At 40.7% G+C, this 20,310-nt stretch overlaps 1 protein-coding gene across 1 annotated transcript in view; it reads right to left on the bottom strand.

Moving 5' to 3' along the window:
- LOC143935487 (histone-lysine N-methyltransferase EZH1-like) overlaps window positions 1–156 on the bottom strand; it is a 598,044-nt gene extending 597,888 nt beyond the window's left edge. Inside the window, exon 1 of the mRNA XM_077459407.1 lies at window positions 9–156. The gene's annotated coding sequence lies outside the window, so the exon portion shown is untranslated. The remainder of the gene's footprint in view (window positions 1–8) is intronic.
- Window positions 157–20,310: the final 20,154 nt, after the last annotated feature.

Here is a 20,310-nt window from a genome sequence, read left to right as displayed (position 1 = left end):
CACTGTACCTTAGTCATCAAATCCCCCTGTCACCTTCCTGTCAGAATACTGCGTAATGTTTAGCATTTACTCCTTCCTCCTCTGCTTTCCAAGCCTCATTCTGGCAGTCTCTGCTTCCGTTGTTCCGTCAGATTCAGTGAGCAGTCAGAATGTATAAGTGACGTTCCGTCGCCGCCATCTTGCTACACTCCGCATTCGTCAACAGTAAGGACACACTGAGAAGGGGGCAAGCAGCCATCTTGTTACACCCACCGGACTTTTGCATTTTCCATTTATTTCTAACAGTAAACTGAGTTTATATCGTGAAATACAGTACTTAGGACTCAGTTTGAATGTTTAAATGTTGAATTTTAAAACCACAGAAGTTCTGTCAGATTAGCAAACCTGTAAAATGAGAAGAATTGTTGCTGATTTTAAAATTCAACATCTAAACAGTCAGACAGAGTTCTAAGTACTGTATATCACTATGTAAACTCCGTTTACTGTTATAAATAAGTGTAAAATGCAAAACTCTGGTGGGTGTAACAAGATGTCATCTTACCCCCTTCTCAGTGTATCGTTACTGTGGAGAAGTGCAGGGGTATAGAAAGATGGCGGCGTCGAAACGTCTCTTCCATTACACATTCTGAAGGGTCGCCGAATCTGCTGGAACGCTATTCCAAGCCTCCAGAACAACTGTTCTGTCAAATTCTCCAACCCGTCAAAAATTCCAACCACGTCATTTCCGGAAGAAGTTTTTGACGAGTTTGCTGTATTGTCCATGTGAGTGCATTTATTAATTAAATGTAATTGTAATGGAAATTTTTAAAGTTCTGTATATAATTGTATTCTATTTTATCTGTATTGCACACTGCCCTCACAGTGCACGCAGCAATAATAATGTTTTCAGTATGTATGCAATATTTTGAGTCCTGATTAGAATTAGCCTGTCTATGTAACCCCCCTTGTTACCATAAACGTACAATTGTAATATTAATGTGATACCTACGTAATCATGTATCTAAAAACCTTAAATTGCTTCATAATAAAACAGAACAGTTATTTGGAAAGATGCTGAGCGTAGCTTTTGTGTCTGTTCCCTACTGCAGTAGTTATTAATTTGGAGCCACTAATTAATATGAGGATAGGAGTTGCCTATCTACAAAATGTCCAGGCCAAGTGGCGAGCTTTGCCTAGGAGGGGCAACAGGTGACCCCGAGTATCTGAAACGAGGAACTTGAGACGATACGGAATTTCTGATAATCATCCGGCTGAGCTAAGCCTTTTGCTTACATTTGAGTTATCAGACTTCCTTGATCAGTAAGGCATTTTCAGGCAACAAAGGGTACCTATTTTACTCCCCTTAATTGAACTGTATTGATTGGTGGTTATATGTTATGTTGTCACTGTCTACTGTCCATCGGAGTGTAATGCCACGTACACATGATTGGAATTCTCGTTGGAAAAAGCTCTGATGGTTTTCCAGACGGAATTAGTCTCAAGCTGTCTTGCCTATGTGACGGACTGGGGTTTATATGGTCACAAAACAGACACCCCAAAGCAAAGTACATATTCATTTTTTTTATATTTCTAAACATGTCCCTTCTATTCTATTAATAACCAGTAGATGGCAGAGAAGGTACACAAACAGAGTCTATATAAGGCCACACACCATGTGACTGGAAATTAAACTACTTCCAGCCATAAAGTCAGTGGTCATATCTCATGCTGTTTGTGTGATTCTTTGCAGGTATGTACTCTAAATTGTTCCTAATCTGTATTAACCTGTGATAGAAAGATTCCTAAACATCTTTAGCAGATGCAGAAAAAGTCTCAGCAGATTTTATGCTATAGTTTTGCTGTAATTAGAAGTTTAGAACAGCATGTGTCAGAAACAAGTGAAAAGTGCATAAGAACATGAAAATACTGCATTAGTCAGAACAAATGTCTATGATAAACACTAAACCGTTCTAAATAGGCATATTTAAACCTGATTTATTGAAAATGGCATAGATTTATAGAAGCACATGTTTTCTGTTATTAGTATTAAAAAAAAAACTATTGTATGTAAAGCTTATGTATTGCATCATACAGACATGCAATGTGCACCATCTAGTGGTTAAAAAAGAGTACTACCATGAAAATATTTGTATTAAAGCAATGCATTGCTAGTATGATTATTGCACACTTAAAGTGTACCAGAGAGATAAAGATAATTATCTATAACACTGAATAACAGGGATATATATGTTATTAAATTTAGTAATGTTCATTGTTGTAACTACGTTTTAAAATACTTTCGTTAAAATCGGTATTATATATATTGTTAATGGTTATAAACATGTGACTATAAAAATGTAAAAGATGTATTGTTATGTAAAAATTAAACTACTTCCAGCCATAAAGTCAGTGGTCATATCTCATGTTGTTTGTGTGATTCTTTGCAGTCCACGCCAAGCTGATCACCTTATCTCATCGCGTCTACAATCATCGGCTCTCTTAATTCACATTTTGAGGCCGGTAACACCTACACACGGTCACACCAAATTCCGATCGTTTATAACGCGGTGACGTACAACACGTACAACGGGGACTAGAAAAATGAAGTTCAATAGCTTCTGTCTCGTAGTTGAATCTGAGCATGCATGATTTTTGGCTTGTCGGAATTACATACACACGATCGGAAATTCCAATAGAAAGTTTTTCCATCTGCAAAATTGAGAACATGCTATAATTTTTTGGCTGGAGGAAATTCGGACAGCTAAATTCCGATGGAGCATACACACGGTCGCATTTTCCGATGAAAAGCTCTCATCCATTGTGAACGTATTGGTATAAAATTCATGTTGATAAAATTAGCACCAAAACTACCCCATCAAATTGCCCCATCAAAACTGCCCCACCATATTTCCCCCCATCAAAACTACCCCATCGTAATTACCCCCATCAAAACAGCCCCATCATGTTGCCACCATCAAAACAGCCCCCATCAAGCTGCCCCAACAAAATTGCCCCATCAAAACTACCCCATCCTATTGACCCCATCAAAACTGCTCCATCATATTGCCACCATCAAAACTGCCCCATCAAAACAGCCCCCATCAAATTTGCCCTATCATATTGCCACCATAAAAATTGCCCCCATCAAAACTGCCCCACCATATTGCCCCCATCAAAACTACCCCATCGAAGTTACCCCCATCAAAACAGCCCCATCATGTTGCCACCATCAAAACAGCCTCCATCAAAACTGCCCCATCAACCTGCCCCAACAAAACTGCCCCCATCAAAACTGCTCCATCATATTGCCACCATCAAAACTGCCTCCATCAAAACTGCCCCATCATATTGCCACCATCAAAACTGTCCCAATCAAAACTGCCCCATAGAAATTGCCCCCATCAAAACAGCCCCATCATATTGCCACCATCAAAACAGCCCCATCAAACTTTCCCCATCAAAACTGCCCCATCCTATTGCCCCCATCAAATCTGCTCCATCATATTGCCACCATCAAAACTGCCAAGATCAAAACTGCCCATCAAAACAGCCCCCATCAAATTTGCCCCATCATATTGCCACCATCAAAACTGCCTCCATCATATTGCCACCATCAAAACTGCCCTATCATTTTTCCCGCATTAAAATTGCCCCATCAAAACTGCCTTCAACAGAATTGCCCCCTCAAAACTGCCCCATATTGCCACCATCAAAACTGCCCCATAATATTGCCCCTATCATAACTACCCCCATCAAAACTGCCCCATCATATTGCCCCCATCCAAACTTCCCCATAATTTTGCCACATCAAAATAGCCCCATAAAATTTGCCCCCATCATATTCTCACCATCAAAACTGTCGCATCAGAATTGCACAATCAAAACTGCCCCATCATATTGCCACCATTAAACCTGCCCCATCAGATTGCCACCATCAAAACTGCCTCCATCAAACTTTCCCCCATCAAAACTGGCCTATCATTTTCCCTGCATTAAAATTGCCCCATCAGAATTGCCCCATCAAACTGCCCCATCATATTGCCACCATCAAAACTGTCCCATCATATTGCCCCTATCAAAACTGCCCCATCATATTGCCCCATAATTTTGCCCCATCAAAACAGCCCCCATCAAATTTGCCCCATCATATTGCCACCATCAAAACTACCCCATCATATTCTCACCATCAAAACTGCCCCATCAAAACTGCCCCATCATATTCTAACCATTAAAACTGTCCCATCAGAATTGCCCCATCAAAACTTCCCCATCATATTGCCACCATCAAAATTGCACCATAAGAATTGCCCCATCAAAACTGCCCTATCAAAATTGCCCCATTATATTCCTCTATTATAAATCAGTACATGGTGTGTCTGTGCTCTCCCCCACTGTTCATCACTGTGTATAAGAAGCTTCGGTAACCATGGAAACAAAACAGACAACAAAAGCCTGGCTGTCTTAATTGTTATTTGTTTTTTTATTTATTAATCATCATCATCATCATCATCATCTTTTTATTAGTGGGACTGCTTTAGCAGTCCCACTATTGTTATTCATTTTATTTATTAATCATCTTTTTAATTTTATTATTCCGTAAGTTTTTTTGGCTCCTGCATACTTTCACCTACAGACACCAAACTTTAAAATGTTCACAAAATATTCAGCTATCTGGCTATATATTTTCAGTTTGATATCTTGTACAGTATTTGTGAAAAAGCTGTTTAAGTTTAGTGATAATTTCAGAAAATTTCATTACAATTAGTGCAGCCAGGCTTTTGTTGTCGGTTTTGTTTGCATGGTTACCAAACACTTTAAAATGTCCGTTTAGTGTCAAAATTAATTATTACATGTTATTTTATACATTCATAAGAAAGGGGTGGATTTGAGATGTTATTAAAAACTAACAAATAGAAATATGTTATTAAAAGCTAACAAATAGAAATATATTATTAAAAAGGTAGCGAATAGAACAATTGCAAAAAAATTGTGTCTGTGTGTTAGGTGAAGGTTACAGAACACATTTTAACAGTGAGAACAAAATGGAGTCACTTGTGCTTAAATGAACAGTACAGTGAATGTCCATGTCAATATCAAACTGAAAAGATATAGCTGAACAAACAAAACAAACAACAAAAGATTGAAATGATCACTAAACTTAAACAGCTTTTTCACTAAATTTGTAAAATGATTTTTTTTTTCAAAAATTTTATTTATATTTTTCAAAAATTATATTTTTTTAAACGATTTTTTTTTTCAAAAATTATTATTTTTTTTTTTTAAATCAAAAATGTTTTTTTTTCCCAAATTTTAATTTCAGAAATGTTTTTTTTTTTTATTTCAGAAATGATTTTTTTTAATTTTTCAAAAATTGTTTTTTTTTATTATTTTTTTCATGGGGTGGTTATAATGTTTTGGCTGATAATGGGGTGGTCATAAATTATTGGGCTGCCCCATCATATTCCTCTATTATAAATCAGTACATGGTGTGTCTGTACTCTCCCCCGGGCTCTGTAATCTCAGATGCTCAAGCCGCCTTCCCCACTGCCCATCTATGTGTATAAGAAGCTTTGGTAATCATGGAAACAAAAAACAGACAAACACTTGGATGCCCTAAAATTGATGACATTTTCTGAAATGATCACTAAACTTAACCACTTGCCGACCAGCGCACGACGATGTACGTCGACAGAATGGCACGGGCAGGCAAATGGGCGTACATGTATGTCCCTTTAAATTTGCCGCCCTGCCATCGGGAGCGCGCCGCCGGCGACGCGCTCCCGCGCTGGTCGGGACCCCCGTGAGTCCGGTCGCGGGACCGCGAACTCGATCGCCGCGGGCATCCCCGCGATCATCTCATGGAGCGACCGAATGGAGAAGTGCCGTTGTAAACAACATTTCTCCATTCTGCCTAGCAACTAGTGACGCTGATCTCTGCTCCATGTGATTGGAGCAGAGATCAGTGTTCACTAAATGAAAGCCCAACCCCCCCACAGTTAGTAACACATCCCTAGGAACACTTAACCCCTACACTGCCACCCACTGGTTAACCCCTTCACTGCCAGTGTCATTTACACAGGAATCACTGCATTTATATAGCAGTGATTACTGTATAAATGACAATGGTCCCAAAAATGTGTCAAAAATGTCCGATGGGTCCCCCACAATGTCGCAGTCACAATAAAAATCGCTGATCGCCGCCATTACTAGTAAAAAAAAAAAAAAAAAAAAAAAAAATTATTAATAAAAATGTTATAAAACTATCCCTATTTTGTAAACGCTATAACTTTTGCGCAAACCAATCAATAAATCGCTTATTGTGATTTTTTTTACCAAAAAGATGAAGAATACGTATCGGCCTAAACTGAGGGAAAAAAAATGTTTTTTTATATATTTTTGGGGGATATTTATTATAACAAAAAGTATAAAATAATGCGTTTTTTTCAAAATTGTCGCTCTATTTTTGTTTATAGCGCAAAAAATAAAAACCGCAGGGGTGATCAAATACCACCAAAAGAAAGCTCTATTTGTGGGGAAAAAAAAGGACGTCAATTTTGTTTGGGAGCCACGTCGCACGACCGTGCAATTGTCAGTTAAAGCGACACAGTGCCGAATCGCAAGAAGTGGTCTGGTCTTTGACCAGCAAAATGGTCCGGTCTGAAAGTGGTTAAACAGCTTTTTCACAAAAACTGTCAAAGATATCAAACTGAAAAGATATAGCCAGATAGCTGAATATGTTGTGAATATTTTAAAGTTTGTTTGGCGTCTGTAGGTGAAAGTATGAAGGAGCTGAAACTTTTGGTAGCGGAAGAAGATTTTAAGGATTTTAAGCATGCTCTCATTGACTTCAATGTTAAATAAAAGTGTTAAAAAGCTTAATATTTTAAAAAGTATAAATAGTAGAAAAAAGATGAAGACGTCCCATCATCAGCTAAAAGAGCTGAACATTTTAAAAGTTGAATGGCTTTAATAGCTGAAAGTATGCAGAAGTTACGAAGAGCCAAAAAACGTATGGAATAAAAAAAGATGATGATTAACCAGAAAATGCATTTCCTGGAGAAAATGCATGGGAATACTGAATTGCATCAAAACTGCCTCAACTGTATAAGTGTCAGGGCTGGCTTAGCCCTTCCTTCTCTGGGCTGGCCGCTCTGCTGTTGGCTAATTGCCAGCTCTCTTCTCTCTCCACAGTTAGCAGCTGTTCCTGGTGATGCTCATCTGACCTGCCTATTTAAAGCCTTCCAGCTCACTTCACCTCTGCCTTCGCCTTGGTCACATCACTGAAACCATCCCCTGCGGTTTGTTTAAAGACTGGCTTGCTGACATCCCTCCTGGCTCCTTATCCTGCTTGCTGTGCTCTACTTGGATCCCTGACTTCTGGCCTGGCTGACTACCCGATCTGGTTACTGGACTCTGGCTATGCTTGACTACGCTTTTTCTATTTACCTTTTTATTTTTATTAATAAACAAGTGTGATTTAATTGTACTTATGTCTCAGCCTGATTCATGGTTTCTGACAGTACACGAAAGCCATGAATTCAGAAGATACAGTCATTCCACATGTTGGTAATATTTTTTCCAGATTGGATGAGCAAGATCACCGCATGGATCAGTTTGCCATGGTGTTACAAACACTCCTGAATCGCACGGCTCACCTGGAATTCCCCACGGTGGCTGCTCTGGTACAACCCGAGTCGCAGGCCAACCCTGCTGCTGCGCCAGTCTCTGAAGGCACCCGCCTCGAGTAATACCTCTATAAGAGATATGTCTGTTTCTGCTCCGCTTCCCCAGCGGTTTGGGGGTGAGTTCAATGCAGAGGGTTTCTCAATCAGGTTGAGATATACTTCGAGATGCTGCCCCAGGCGTTTTCCACGGACAGAAGCAAAGTAGATTTTCTGATATCTTTGCTTTCTGAGAAAGCCTTGGTCTGGGCTAACCCTCTTTGGGAGACGCAAAAACCTGTTACCCTCAGTTTGTGGCCTCCTTTAAAAGGGTTTTTGACGTTCCCGCACGCTCCGCTTCTGCTGTCAAGTGCCTCATGTCGATCAGAATACAAGAACTGTTGCCAACTACTATCGGAAGTTTATTCTTAACTTCTCGTCTCTGGTCAAGCCCCTGTCTGATATGACCAGAAAGGATGGTAACCCACAGAGTTGGTCTCCGGAGTCCATTAAGGCCTTTGAGACGTTGCTTTTTATCCTAGAAGTTGATGCTTCTGAGACTGGAGTAGGTGCCCTTCTGTCTCAACGTCCTAACTCTGAGAGCGCTATGCATCCGTGTGGCTACTTTTCCAAGAAATTGTCACCTGCTGAGTGCAATTATGAGATTAGTGACAGAGAGCTGTTGGAGATCATTTTAGCTCTGAAAGAATGGAGACATCTCCTTGAAGGTACCACTGTGCCAGTTCTTATTCTTACTGACCATAACAATCTTACATTCTTGTCTGAGGCCAAGTGAATCTCTCCCAGAAGGGCACGATGGGTTCTTTTCTTGTCGGGCTTTAATTACATTGTCTCATTCTTACCCGGTACTAAGAATGTAAGGGCTGATGCCTTGTCATGACAATTTTCCTCCACTTCTAAGTCTGAATCGGTTCCGGTTCCTACGATTCCCCCTATTCACATCTTGGCTACGGTTCGCACCAGTCTTACCTCTCCTTTGGGTGACAAAATTCTTGCTGCTCAGGTCCATGCTCCTCCTGATAAACCTTGTGACCGCTGCTTTGTCTCAGAGCCTCCGTACTGCTGTGCTCCAGACCATTCTCCCAAGGCAGCTGGCCATCCTGGGAAGAATCAACTCATTTGGGCCATTTCCCAACAATTCTGGTGGCCTAGTCTACGGACTGAGGTTACTGCCTTTGTAGCTGCCTGTCCCATGTGTGCTCAGAGTAAGACTCCATGACACCTTCCAGTGGGCCTCCTACAAACCATACCCAATGGAGAGAGGCCCTGGACTCACCTGTCTATGGATTTCATTGTGGAGTTGCCCACCTCCTAAGGCAACACTGTTATCCTTATGGTGGTTAACCGGTTCTCAAAGATGTGTCATTGTATTCCACTTAAGAAGTTGCCCATCTCTAAGGAACTGGCTTCCATTTTTGCTCGGGAGATCTTTTGCTTACTTGGGCTACCCAAGGTGATTGTCTCGGACAGGGGCAGTCAGTTTGTCTCCCGGTTCTGGCGAGCCTTTTGTGCACAGTTGGGAATCCAGCTTGCGTTCTCTTCTGCGTATCACCCGCAGTCTAATGGGGCTGCAGAACGAACCAATCAGTCCTTGGAGCAATTCCTACGTTGCTATATTTCTGTCCATCATAACAACTGGTCTGACCTATTACCTTGGGCAGAGTTTGCTCACAACAGTGCCTTGAATTCTGCCTCCCGATTGTCTCCATTTATGGCAAATTATGGTTTCCAACCCTCCATGTTGCCTGACTCGTTTGTTCCGCAAAGTATTCCTGCGTTAGAGGAGCATCTCTGTGGTCTTCGTTCCACTTGGGTACAAGTCCAGGAGGCTTTATGTCATGCTAATGATTGGTACAGACTCCATGCTGACCGCAGACGCCTGCCTGCGCCTTCTTACCAGGTTGGGGACAGGGTCTGGCTGTCATCTCGCAACCTCCGGCTTCGTGTTCCCTCTCTGAAGTTTGCACCTCGGTTTATTGGGCCTTTCCATATCCTTCACAGTATTAATCCAGTGGCTTACACGTTGGACCTTCCTCCTAGTATACGCATCTCAAATGTGTTTCATGTCTCCTGATTAAAACCTTTGGTCTATAACCGATTTACTACCTCTGTGCCACGTCCTCACCCTATTCAGGTTGAGAACCATGAGGTACAATCCATTGTTGACTCCCGTGGGCGCATACAGTACGTGGTGCATTGGAAGGGGTACGGTCCAGAGGAACGCTCCTGGGTTTCATCCTCTGACGTACATGCCCCTGTCCTCCTCCGCGAGTTCAATAGACAGTTTCCCCTCAAGCCCGGTGGCCCTCCGAGGGAGAGGGGTCATTGAGGAGGGGTACTGTCAGGGCTGACTTAGCCCTTCCTTCTCTGGGGTGGCCGCTCCGTGTCAGCTAATTGCCAGCTCTCTTCTCTCTCTCCACATTTACCAGCTGTTCCTGTTGATGCTCGTCTGACCTGCCTACTTAAAGCCTTCCAGCTCACTTCACCTTCGCCTTGGTCACATCACTGAAACCATCTCCTGCGGTTTGTTTAAAGACTGGCTTGTTGACATCCCTTCTGGCTCCTTATCCTGCTTGCTGTGCTCTACTTGGATCCCTGACTTCTGGCCTGGCTGACTACCTGATCTGGTTACTGGACTCTGGCTATGCTTGGCTATGCTTTTTCTATTTACCTTTTTATTTTTATTAATAAACAAGTGTGATTTAATTGTACTTCTGTCTCAGCCTGATTCATGGTTTCTAAGAAAACGTTGGTAACCATGCAAACAAAACAAACAACAAAAGATTGAAATGGTCACTAAACTTAAACAGCTTTTTCACAAAATCTGTAAACGATTTTTTTTTCAAAAAAGATTTTTTTTAGAAAAAATCAAAAATGTTTTTTTCCAAATTTTAATTTCAGAAATGATTTTTTTTTTTTAATTTCAGAAATGATTTTTTTTAATTTTTCAAAAATTATTGTTTTTTTTTTTTTTTTTCATGGGGTGGTTATAATGGTTGGGCTGATAATGGGGTGGTCATAAGTTATTTGGCTGTCCCATCATATTCCTCTATTATAAATCAGTACATGGTGTGTCTGTGCTCTCCCCCAGGCTCTGTAATCTCAGATGCTCAAGTCGCCTCCCCCCCAGTGCCCATCAATGTGTATAAAAAAACTTTGGTAACCATGGAAACAAAACAGACAACAAAATCTTGGATGCCCGAAATTTTATGAAATGATCGCTAAACTTAAACAGCTTTTTCACAAAAAATGTCAAAGATATCAAACTAAAAAGATATAGCCAGGTAGCTGAATATTTTGTGAACATTTTAAAGTTTGTTTGGCATCTGTAGGTGAAAGTATGAAGGAGCTGAAACTTTTGGTAGCGGAAGAAGATTTTAAAGGATTTTAAGCAGGTTCTCATTGACTTCCATGTTAAAAAAGTGTTAAAGAGCTTAATATTTTAAAAAGTATAAAATAGTAGCGAGCGAGCGCCCCCCCTCCTGAGCCGTACCAGGCCGTGTGCCCTCAACATGGGGGGTGCTTTGGGGAAGGGGGGGCCAAGCGCCCCCCACCCCAAAGCACCTTGTCCCCATATTGATGAAGACAAGGGCCTCTTCCCGACAACCCTGGCCATTGGTCTGTGGGAGGGGGGCTTATCGGAATCCGGGAGCCCCTTTAATAAGGGGGCCCCGGATACCGGCCCCCCACCCTATGTGAATGAGTATTGGGGTACCATGTACCCCTACCCATTCACCTTTGAAAAAAATGTAAATAAAACACAACATACAAGGGTTAAAATTAATTAATTGCATAGCGGAGGAGCCCGGCTTTCTTCTTCGCCGCCGCCCGGGGGTCTTCTTCCGACTTCGGGGGTCTTGTCCCCCTCTTTGGAGGTCTTGTCCCCCTCTTCAGTTCTTCTTGCCGGGCCTCCGCTCCTTCTTCCAGCTCTTTTACTGGCAGTGACCCGGTCTTCTGTCGCCGCTGTCTTTGCCGCCTTCTTTTCTTCTGTTCTTCTCCCTTGAGATGTTGACTCGTCGCCGTCTCTAGCCATAACGACAGGGACGTGTTGCGCGGCGACTTATATAGGGACAATGGGCGGGGTCACCGGGTGATGTCCCCGCCCATTATGATGTCACAGTCCCAGCATCCTCTGGGACTGTGACATCATAATGGGCGGGGACATCACCCGGCGATGTCCCTATTTAAGTCGCCGCATGCCGCATCCCTGTCATTGCGGCCAGAGAGCGCGTTGAGTCAACATCTAAAGGAAGAAGAACAAGAACAAAAACAAAAACAAGAACAAGAGGAGGCGGCAGCGATAGAAGACCGGGCCACCGCTTGTAAAAACGCAGCATTATTGCTTCTATTGGAGGAGGCTGGAGACAAAGAAAAAAACACGTGTTAAATTGATGATGTAGGAATCAGCTGCTGTGAGCCCCGTGCAGGACACACTCCCTGAAGACAGATATTTATTTTTTTGTAGAGTTATTCCTGGTTTTATACTGAGTATGCAGTTTATCACCCAGAAGGATACTCTGTATTCAGAGTCATTGGATCCTTTCCCCCAGCTCCAAAAGCAGAGCTCTATGTTTTAGCAAAGCCTGTGAGCTATAAAAAGAGTAAGAGTATGAGTATGTATATATATATATATATATATATATATATATATATATATATATATATATTGTGACAGAGCGAGGCTCTGTCCCTATGAAATTGGAGGAAAACGAGACGCAGACAGAGTTTGCATATCTCCAGCCCTGTGTCTGGGTCTTGATGTTAACGAGCAGGGTGTGTGCCCAGCTGCATATAAGCCATATAAATGAAGGGCTGTTGGTGTGGAAGGTGGAGGAGTGTGAACAGCTTGCTGAAGAGTGGTTTGCCCTGTGGGAGACTGTAGTCCGTGTAAGGGACTGGGAAAGGCTGACAAACCTTGAGAGTCAGGAAGACTAAGGAAGTCGGTGAGTCCAGGGGGCTGGAAAGAGTTGACAAATCTGTTGGGAGCAAGCAGAGGAACTGTTGACAATTGAGAGCCAGGTGGCTTGGTATGTTCATTTGTGTGCTGAATGAATTTAAACCCCTGCGTGGGATTACTGGATGAACTAAATATTGTTTTCTTATAATAAACGTGGGCTACCAGGCCCTTAACCATAAAACGCCTGCCTGATGTAGACTAAAACGTGCATCTACCAATTGTGCTTAATCACCCCAACATTACAATATATATATATGTATATATATATATATATATATATATATATATGAGTATATATATATATATATATATGAGTATATATATATATATGAGTATATATATATATATATATATATATGAGTATATATATATATATATATGAGTATATATATATATATATATATATGAGTATATATATATATATATATGAGTATATATATATATATATATATGAGTATATATATATATATATATATATATATATATATATATATATATAGAGAGCTTTTGGTTCCATTTGAAGGGCCGGAAGTTTGTTTTTACTTTGGCAGGTGTTACATTCTTAATATCTAAAATTTAATTTGGCTTTATTATACTTTATTCAGAATATGAATTCTCCATAATTGTGCGAAAGACAACTTTGAATTAATAATATCTCCAGATGGTGACATGGTGAACTGAAAAAGTAAACATTTAAAAACTGACAAGATTTTGATGGATATTGTAAATCTTATATATGCTTGTAAAGACATTTTCCTATGTAACTGATACTGTGTTTTAAGTCTAAGATTCTCTTCCCCCATTTCCTGTCATTAGAAGAGTAGTCTGTGTGTCTGAAGAATACCAGATGTTGAAAAGCTCAGGTATCCACTCCTTAGCCCTCACCCTTGTGAGAAACAAAAGGGGAGGTGATGTTAATAGGATAAGGGGTGTATATTTCTTTTGGCGCAAATTTAGAAGCTTTGAGTTCATATAAGCAAAAGTTTCCTTGAAGACACTCTCCATCACCTACACACAGCTCTGACTACATCCATCCATCTATTTCAGCACACAGACTTCTCTTCAGCATACAAAGGGTTATTTGGCCAATTTAAAAGTCAAGACAATAGAACACATGGTCTAATGCAATACTAGAACTTTAATCATACATGAAGCAACACATTCTTTTGTATCATTGTACTATTTTTGTAAGTATTATTTTTCTACTTTGGTGTGTACAATAAAACACACATTTTGATTTACGCTGACTCAGAAATAATTAAGGAAATTCATCTCTCAATCATAATTGAAAACTTATAATATCAACAATTTAAGCCATTTTTTACAGCAGCTAAACCAATCAAGCATGCTAAGTTAATTTGATTAGCTGTTTTCAGCCTTCCAGGTTCTTGCTGAGGTAGCCATACTAACATTAAAACTCACACATGGAAGCAGACCAGGTGACTAAGGATGCTGCATTTACAGCCCCGGACACTTGCTGGATCTATGCAACTCACAGATTACACCCTAGTTCTGGCCCAGTATAACTGGGATTAATAATTTAACTTTAAGGACCTCAGAACGAGAAGAACAAGTGGTAGTTTTCCCTCCAGCTTGACACATGGACCGTGTCATCAGTCACAAGCAGTTATGGCTGCCTTAGTAAATGAGCATGGGATAGAGCCAGGGTTCACCACAGTTGTTTTTATAACATACCACTTCTTGTTTTACCTGTTACCAAAGGTGTTACCAAAAGCTGAACATCCCTTCCAGAAATTACAAAAATATATATTCAGTTGCCCAAGTCAGCGTCTTACGAGTATGCATTTGGTCTGTATGGACATGTTTTCTGGATGTCCAGTGGCAAATGCTACTGCAAAGGCCAAAGTAAAAAGTGTTATCAGAAGTAGTTTGAAAAGTGCTAATTTTAATGGCTAATATGCAAGATACTGTCCTAAAAAGGGTTTGGGGACCTGGCTCCTGCCCCAGTGGACATGGGTCAATGCCTAAAATGTTTTTAAAAATGGCCATTTTGGCAGGAGCACTGATTTTAATGACGATTAAAGTGAAAAAAAAAAAGTGAAATATTCCTTTAAATGTCATGCCTGGGGGGTGTCTATAGTATGCCTGTGAAGTGCCACGTGTTTCCCATGTTTAGAACAGTCCCTGCAAAAAATGACATTTAACATAAATAACGTCATTTAAAACTGCTTGCAGTTTTAATGTTATATCTGGTTCCGGCAATATGGATGTAACCTGGGAGTAACCTCCCAGTCTCTGGGAACGCGTTGCACAGACCTTTCTGTCTCATCCTCTGCTCCCTCTGCGATGGCAAGATAAGGTCGGCAACCTTACCCTTGTACCGTGGATCAAGGAGAGTGGCCAGCCAGTAATGGTCCCTCGTGGAGGGTCTAGGGAAGGAGTCACTGATGATGACATTGAGAGGAGGGAAGACAATGCGTCGGCAGCTGCCTTGCTAGTACCCTGAGCCTGGGTGAGAGAGGATGAGGAGGATGAAGAGGGCCTGGTCATCCACTCTACCAAGTCTTCGGCATGTTGCGGCTCAACATGTCCAGCTGCCGAAAAGGACAAGCGTGTCCCATGGCCACGTGCTGATGACGACGATGCACCGCGCCCACGACCAACACTGTTGTCTCTAGACACAGAGCCTGCTTGCCCTCTTTTATCGGCTCGCTCCTGTCTGCCTCTCCTTGCTGGCCTTCCAGACATGGTAATGGCCTGAAGGGAGATGGGAAAGCCAGCAATTGGATAGTGTATATTGTGCTGGAGGCACACACAACACCCACTAACTCCTGCAGATGGCTCAATTAGAGAAGAGCTATGTAGGTGGATATAACGGTGTATACTGTGGTCAGGGCACGCACAATCTCCTACAACTGACTGCAAGCTATATTTAAAAAGAGCAAGATAGCTAGCTATATAGGTGGATATGATGGTGTATACTGCGGTCAGGGCACGCAGACAAAAACCACTACAGAAGAGCAAGAACGCAAAATCGGCCAATAACGAACGGTGTATACTGTGTTGAAGGTACACAGAACACCCACTAACTCCTACAGACGCCACACTACACAAGTTCATTTATGTGTTTTCTCCCCAATTCCAGATCCTAAAAGTTTGGAAGGATCTAAAATAAAGCCAGGTGACGACTTGTGGATTGTTAAGATACATTTATATGAAAGGAAATGTTTGGAGACTCAATAGAACATTTATTTAATGTACAGCTTTGCAAATCTTGAAGGAAAAGTCACCTGGATCCACACCAGACACTGCAAAAATGACTAAATTAAAGAAATCTCTGTTTTTGATTTGTTTCCCTCTTGCAATCAGTCTAGGGTACTTTTTGATTCAATTACTTTAATTGTAAGGGATATATATATTTGAAAAGTAGTTTAGCCATGTGGAAGTCATATTTGTCTTTTGTACCACTTCCATTTTTATGTAGAATCGTCTGTGTTTACATATGCTGCTAAGTCACCATACCAACAATTAAGCTAGAAGGCCATTCTGGCTATAGGAGTATACAACCAGTACTCTGTAAATATGTTTTATCAATCATTTGTTTTTCACAATGAAATTAGGATTTTTTTGTACTCACCGTAAAATCCTCTCTCTGTAATTCACCGACCGACACAGCTCCTCTCTTATCCATTGGGTTGTTATGCCCACCACTAGGAGAATACTAGGCATTACTTGTTATGTAACACAACTTTCCAGTTGTGCCCAGGGGGCGGTCCCTTGGGTAACAACCCTCCAGCCTGCCATGCAGTCATCAGTGCGTCAAGAAGCAGTATAAACGTAAAGAAAAAAAAAGGAGGGGTGGGTGTTGTGTCGGTCGGTGAATTACAGAGAAAAGGATTTTACGGTGAGTACAAAAAAATCCTATTTTCTCTTATATTCACCGACTGACATAATTCCTCTCTTAGCCATTGGGACGTCCCCAAGCAGTGCCAAATGAGGGGTGAGAAAACAGCTTAAAAAACTTCATCCACTATGGCAAGTGGGAACTAGTGAAACTTTACCCACAAAAAACAACAGTGCGTGGAGAGATCCACCACAAAACCAGGGTACCCTCAACAGGAGTGACTACCCACAACCGTACCAAAAACTGCGGAATGTAATGCAACAGTGCATTAACTTAACGGTACTGTGTTTTTATTGAAAAAACAGGAAAAAAGAAAATATATTGCATATTCACTTGCAACTATACGGCTGCCTGCAAAACTTTGCGGCCAAAAGAGGATTCAGCCAATGCACCGACGTCTACCTTGTAGAACTTGGTAAACGTGTGGACAGATGACCAGGTCGCCGCTTTACACACCTGAGCGACAGACACTTGGTGTCGGAAGGCCCAAGATGTTCCGATTGCCCTTGTGGAGTGGGCTGTGACCGGAAAGGGGGGCACCTGTCCCTTCAAGGAGTAGGCTTGCACTACAATCTGATAACAGTGATTAGGCCTAGGTTCATTTATAGGAGGGCCCCGGGCCTTAGAAATCTGATAGCTCGAAATGTACTAGACCCCCCGAAGAAATTGGTAACTTTCTTGGATGGCTCTGGTTTTCATTTCTGTACCAGGTGTCGTGCATGCAATATTGCTAGGGGTCCTGGGACACCTAAAAAAATGCCGAATTTCACATCATGTGTAACGGGAGAGGAATTTAAGATGAAACCTCTCATCACTTGCAATTCAGACCACGTAACATACGTATTGGAATGTCCGTGTTCATTGCAATATGTAGGCCGCACCACCAGAAAACTAAAAATTAGAATAAATGAGCATCTTGCTAATATAAAGAAAGGTTTTCCCAATCACAGTGTCTCGAGACATTTTAAACAGTACCATAATAGTGATCCTTCTTTATGTAGGTTTTATGGGATTGATAAAATCACGAGACACTGGAGAGGAACACATATGAAAAGAGAAATTTCGAAAAATGAAACTAGATGGATTTATAAATTACAAACTTTGCAGCCATTGGGAATAAATATCGAACTAGATCTAAATTGTTTCTTGTCCAATGATTAATGGATTGGAAATAATTTGGAGAATCCCTCAGGTTTCAGAGGTACACGAAGTAAGGTACACTTTGTCCTCTAGTCTTGGCCCTCTATCCTCTCTCCATTTCCTGTTTTCAGTTTTAAATTTATATTTGCTATCGAGCGTTTAATCATTTTTTTGATTACACTCTGCTGTTATTTTATAGGGTTTCCTGTCTTTTTTAGGCAGGCATCTACCCTTTTATATGATAGGCGCGCGTGTTTATTTACATTTATTTGTTTCATTTTATGGTTGGTTTATGTTTTTGCACATGTTTCCTCCTAATGGCTTGGGAGGTATAACATGTATATTGTTCATTTTTTTATATTCCTTACAATATATATATCCTCAAAAAAAAAAATATTTAATTGTTTATTGTTATATATTTTTATATTATATTGTGCTAGGATTTTACAAAAGATTAGTAATTTATCTGCCATTTGTCTAATATTAGCCAGTCATGTGCTTGTTTTATATATTTTTATTTTCGAATAGAAAATGTATTGTTGGTATATTGTCCTATAAATTAACATTGAGGACATGAACGTTAATGACTGTATTTGTTCCTTGTGTTGCCTGGGTGGCACTGGGGCTGTGCACGACCTGTTTTTACCATTCATTAGAACTTGCTAGGGATCCGATACAATTGCATACTATATTCGCTATAATTCGTTAAGGATTTGATATAGTCTCCAATTGTATTTGTTATAAGTCGTTAAAGTTTTCCGATAAATTTTGAATCACTAGTGTTCATTGTGTTTTGCCTGATTGTACTGAGGCTGCGCACGATCAGTGTTTCTTATTTGCTATAATTCGATGAGTGATCCAATATAAGCAGTAATTACGAGTGACCCAGTACGCTTCCTGAAGACGTTAACAACGAAACGTACGTTGGAGCGGTACTTGGTCACGCTATTTGACGCCACTTCCGGCCCTCTGGTTCGTTGGTTGGCAGGCCTGGAACGCATGCCAATATCGAACGCGGAAGGACCTCTTCTATGATTCGGAGAGTGAGTCTTTTGGTCAGAGCGAGCAGTCCCAGTGCCAGGTCAGGCACATAACCATGTAAGGAGCCTTTTGGCTGTCCGTTTTTTTACGTATTTTTTATTAAAGTCAGTATTATACTATGGATCTTTTTGTATTCTTCCACATTTGCCGCTTGAGTCTGTGAAGAGAGACGCACCAGCTACTGTCATTTGCATCACTATCCATATGAGCAGGCATTATCCTGTACAAGCGTTATTTGACTTACTTTTTAATTAAAGTGGTCAAACGGATCTGGTAAGCAGTTTGGACTTGCATCTTCACAACTGGTGTAGTGCTGCGTTTATGGTGGAGGGAGTCGCAAGCCTTTTTTCCCCCCCGACTTACTGTTTTATCACGATCAATATTTGTTTTCCATATTCTGGATCAGCAGAATTTATTGTAGAGACACGTCATTTTGGACTTTACTATGCTAATTATTTGAATTATTTATGGTGGTCAACCAATGTTCACTATTATTACCTTTTTAGGGTAATGAATGTTATCATTATATGTGTATATTTTCACTCTAGTGATTATTATATTGTCTTAAATATTTTTCCAGTTTTTGTAAATTAGTGGTTTAGGTAAGGTTTTTTTTGTTTTTTTGTAGAGCGCCCCTAATCACTGTTATCACTCTATAGGCGTTTCTCTCACTTTTCTAGGGAGCTGCTTTTTATTGTTTATTTTCATTCGTTTTTTTTTCACATGGCGTGGAATCAGCTGAATTTCAACAGTTTTGTTCACTTGCACTACAATCTGTCTGATCCCCCTGGAAATGGTGGCCGATGAGACTGCCATGCCTTTCTTTGGACCAGCCACCGAAACAAACAGTGAGTCTGACTTCCGAAAGGGAGCAGTGGCTGACAAATACACCTTTAGAGCCCGAACCACGTCCAGAGCTTGAAGGGCCACTTCATTAGGGTGAAAAAAGGGGGTAAAGGTGCGCTAAGGACCCTGGACTGTTCTAATGGAACAAAACCAGTATACGAATAAATAATACCAAAGATAAAGTGTAAACGAGCTGTGTATTATGGTGAAAGGGGCTGCCACTACCTAATATATTCACCTAAAAGGTGAAAGACATAAATAGATACTAGGGTGGTAGTTACGGCGCTCACCTGTTCATTGAATTTGCGGGCAAACCCGCCTACTAATGCTTGTGTCTAATTATTTGCAGGAGTGAGTGTAAAAATAGAAATAAATTGAAAATAAAAGTGAAAAGTATAATGTAAATACAATTCTTTTGCGCATTAAGTGCTGTGTTTTTTTATATGGAAAACAAATACAAAATGTGTATGAAATATGCAAAAAATGCTCAAACAAACCCCTTATTTCAATAATTAAAGTGCTTCTATAAATTTAAATGTGCATGGTGCAAATGGTTTGAGAAAAGACACACATCTTCAGGAAAAAGGATAAATTATTGAAATTACTGGATGTCAACCAGATCAGCTCTGCAAAGCGGCACAGGGGCTCACACTGTGAAAGCGCATTAACCGCTTATAGGGAGAGGGAGCTGGTGAGTGCGGTCATTTGTCTTACACACGGAAGTCGCACCGGTTGTAACCCAGGAATTCACTAACACGGAAGCACATTGGCACTTTCTTTTAGCAGAACTTTTCAATTTG

This window comes from Lithobates pipiens, unplaced genomic scaffold, assembly GCF_037356315.1.
Source record: "Lithobates pipiens isolate NorthernLeopardFrog02 unplaced genomic scaffold, aLitPip1_a1.2 Scaffold_28, whole genome shotgun sequence".
Lineage (NCBI taxonomy): Eukaryota > Metazoa > Chordata > Amphibia > Anura > Ranidae > Lithobates > Lithobates pipiens.
This window is presented reverse-complemented; position numbering and strand designations above follow the sequence as displayed.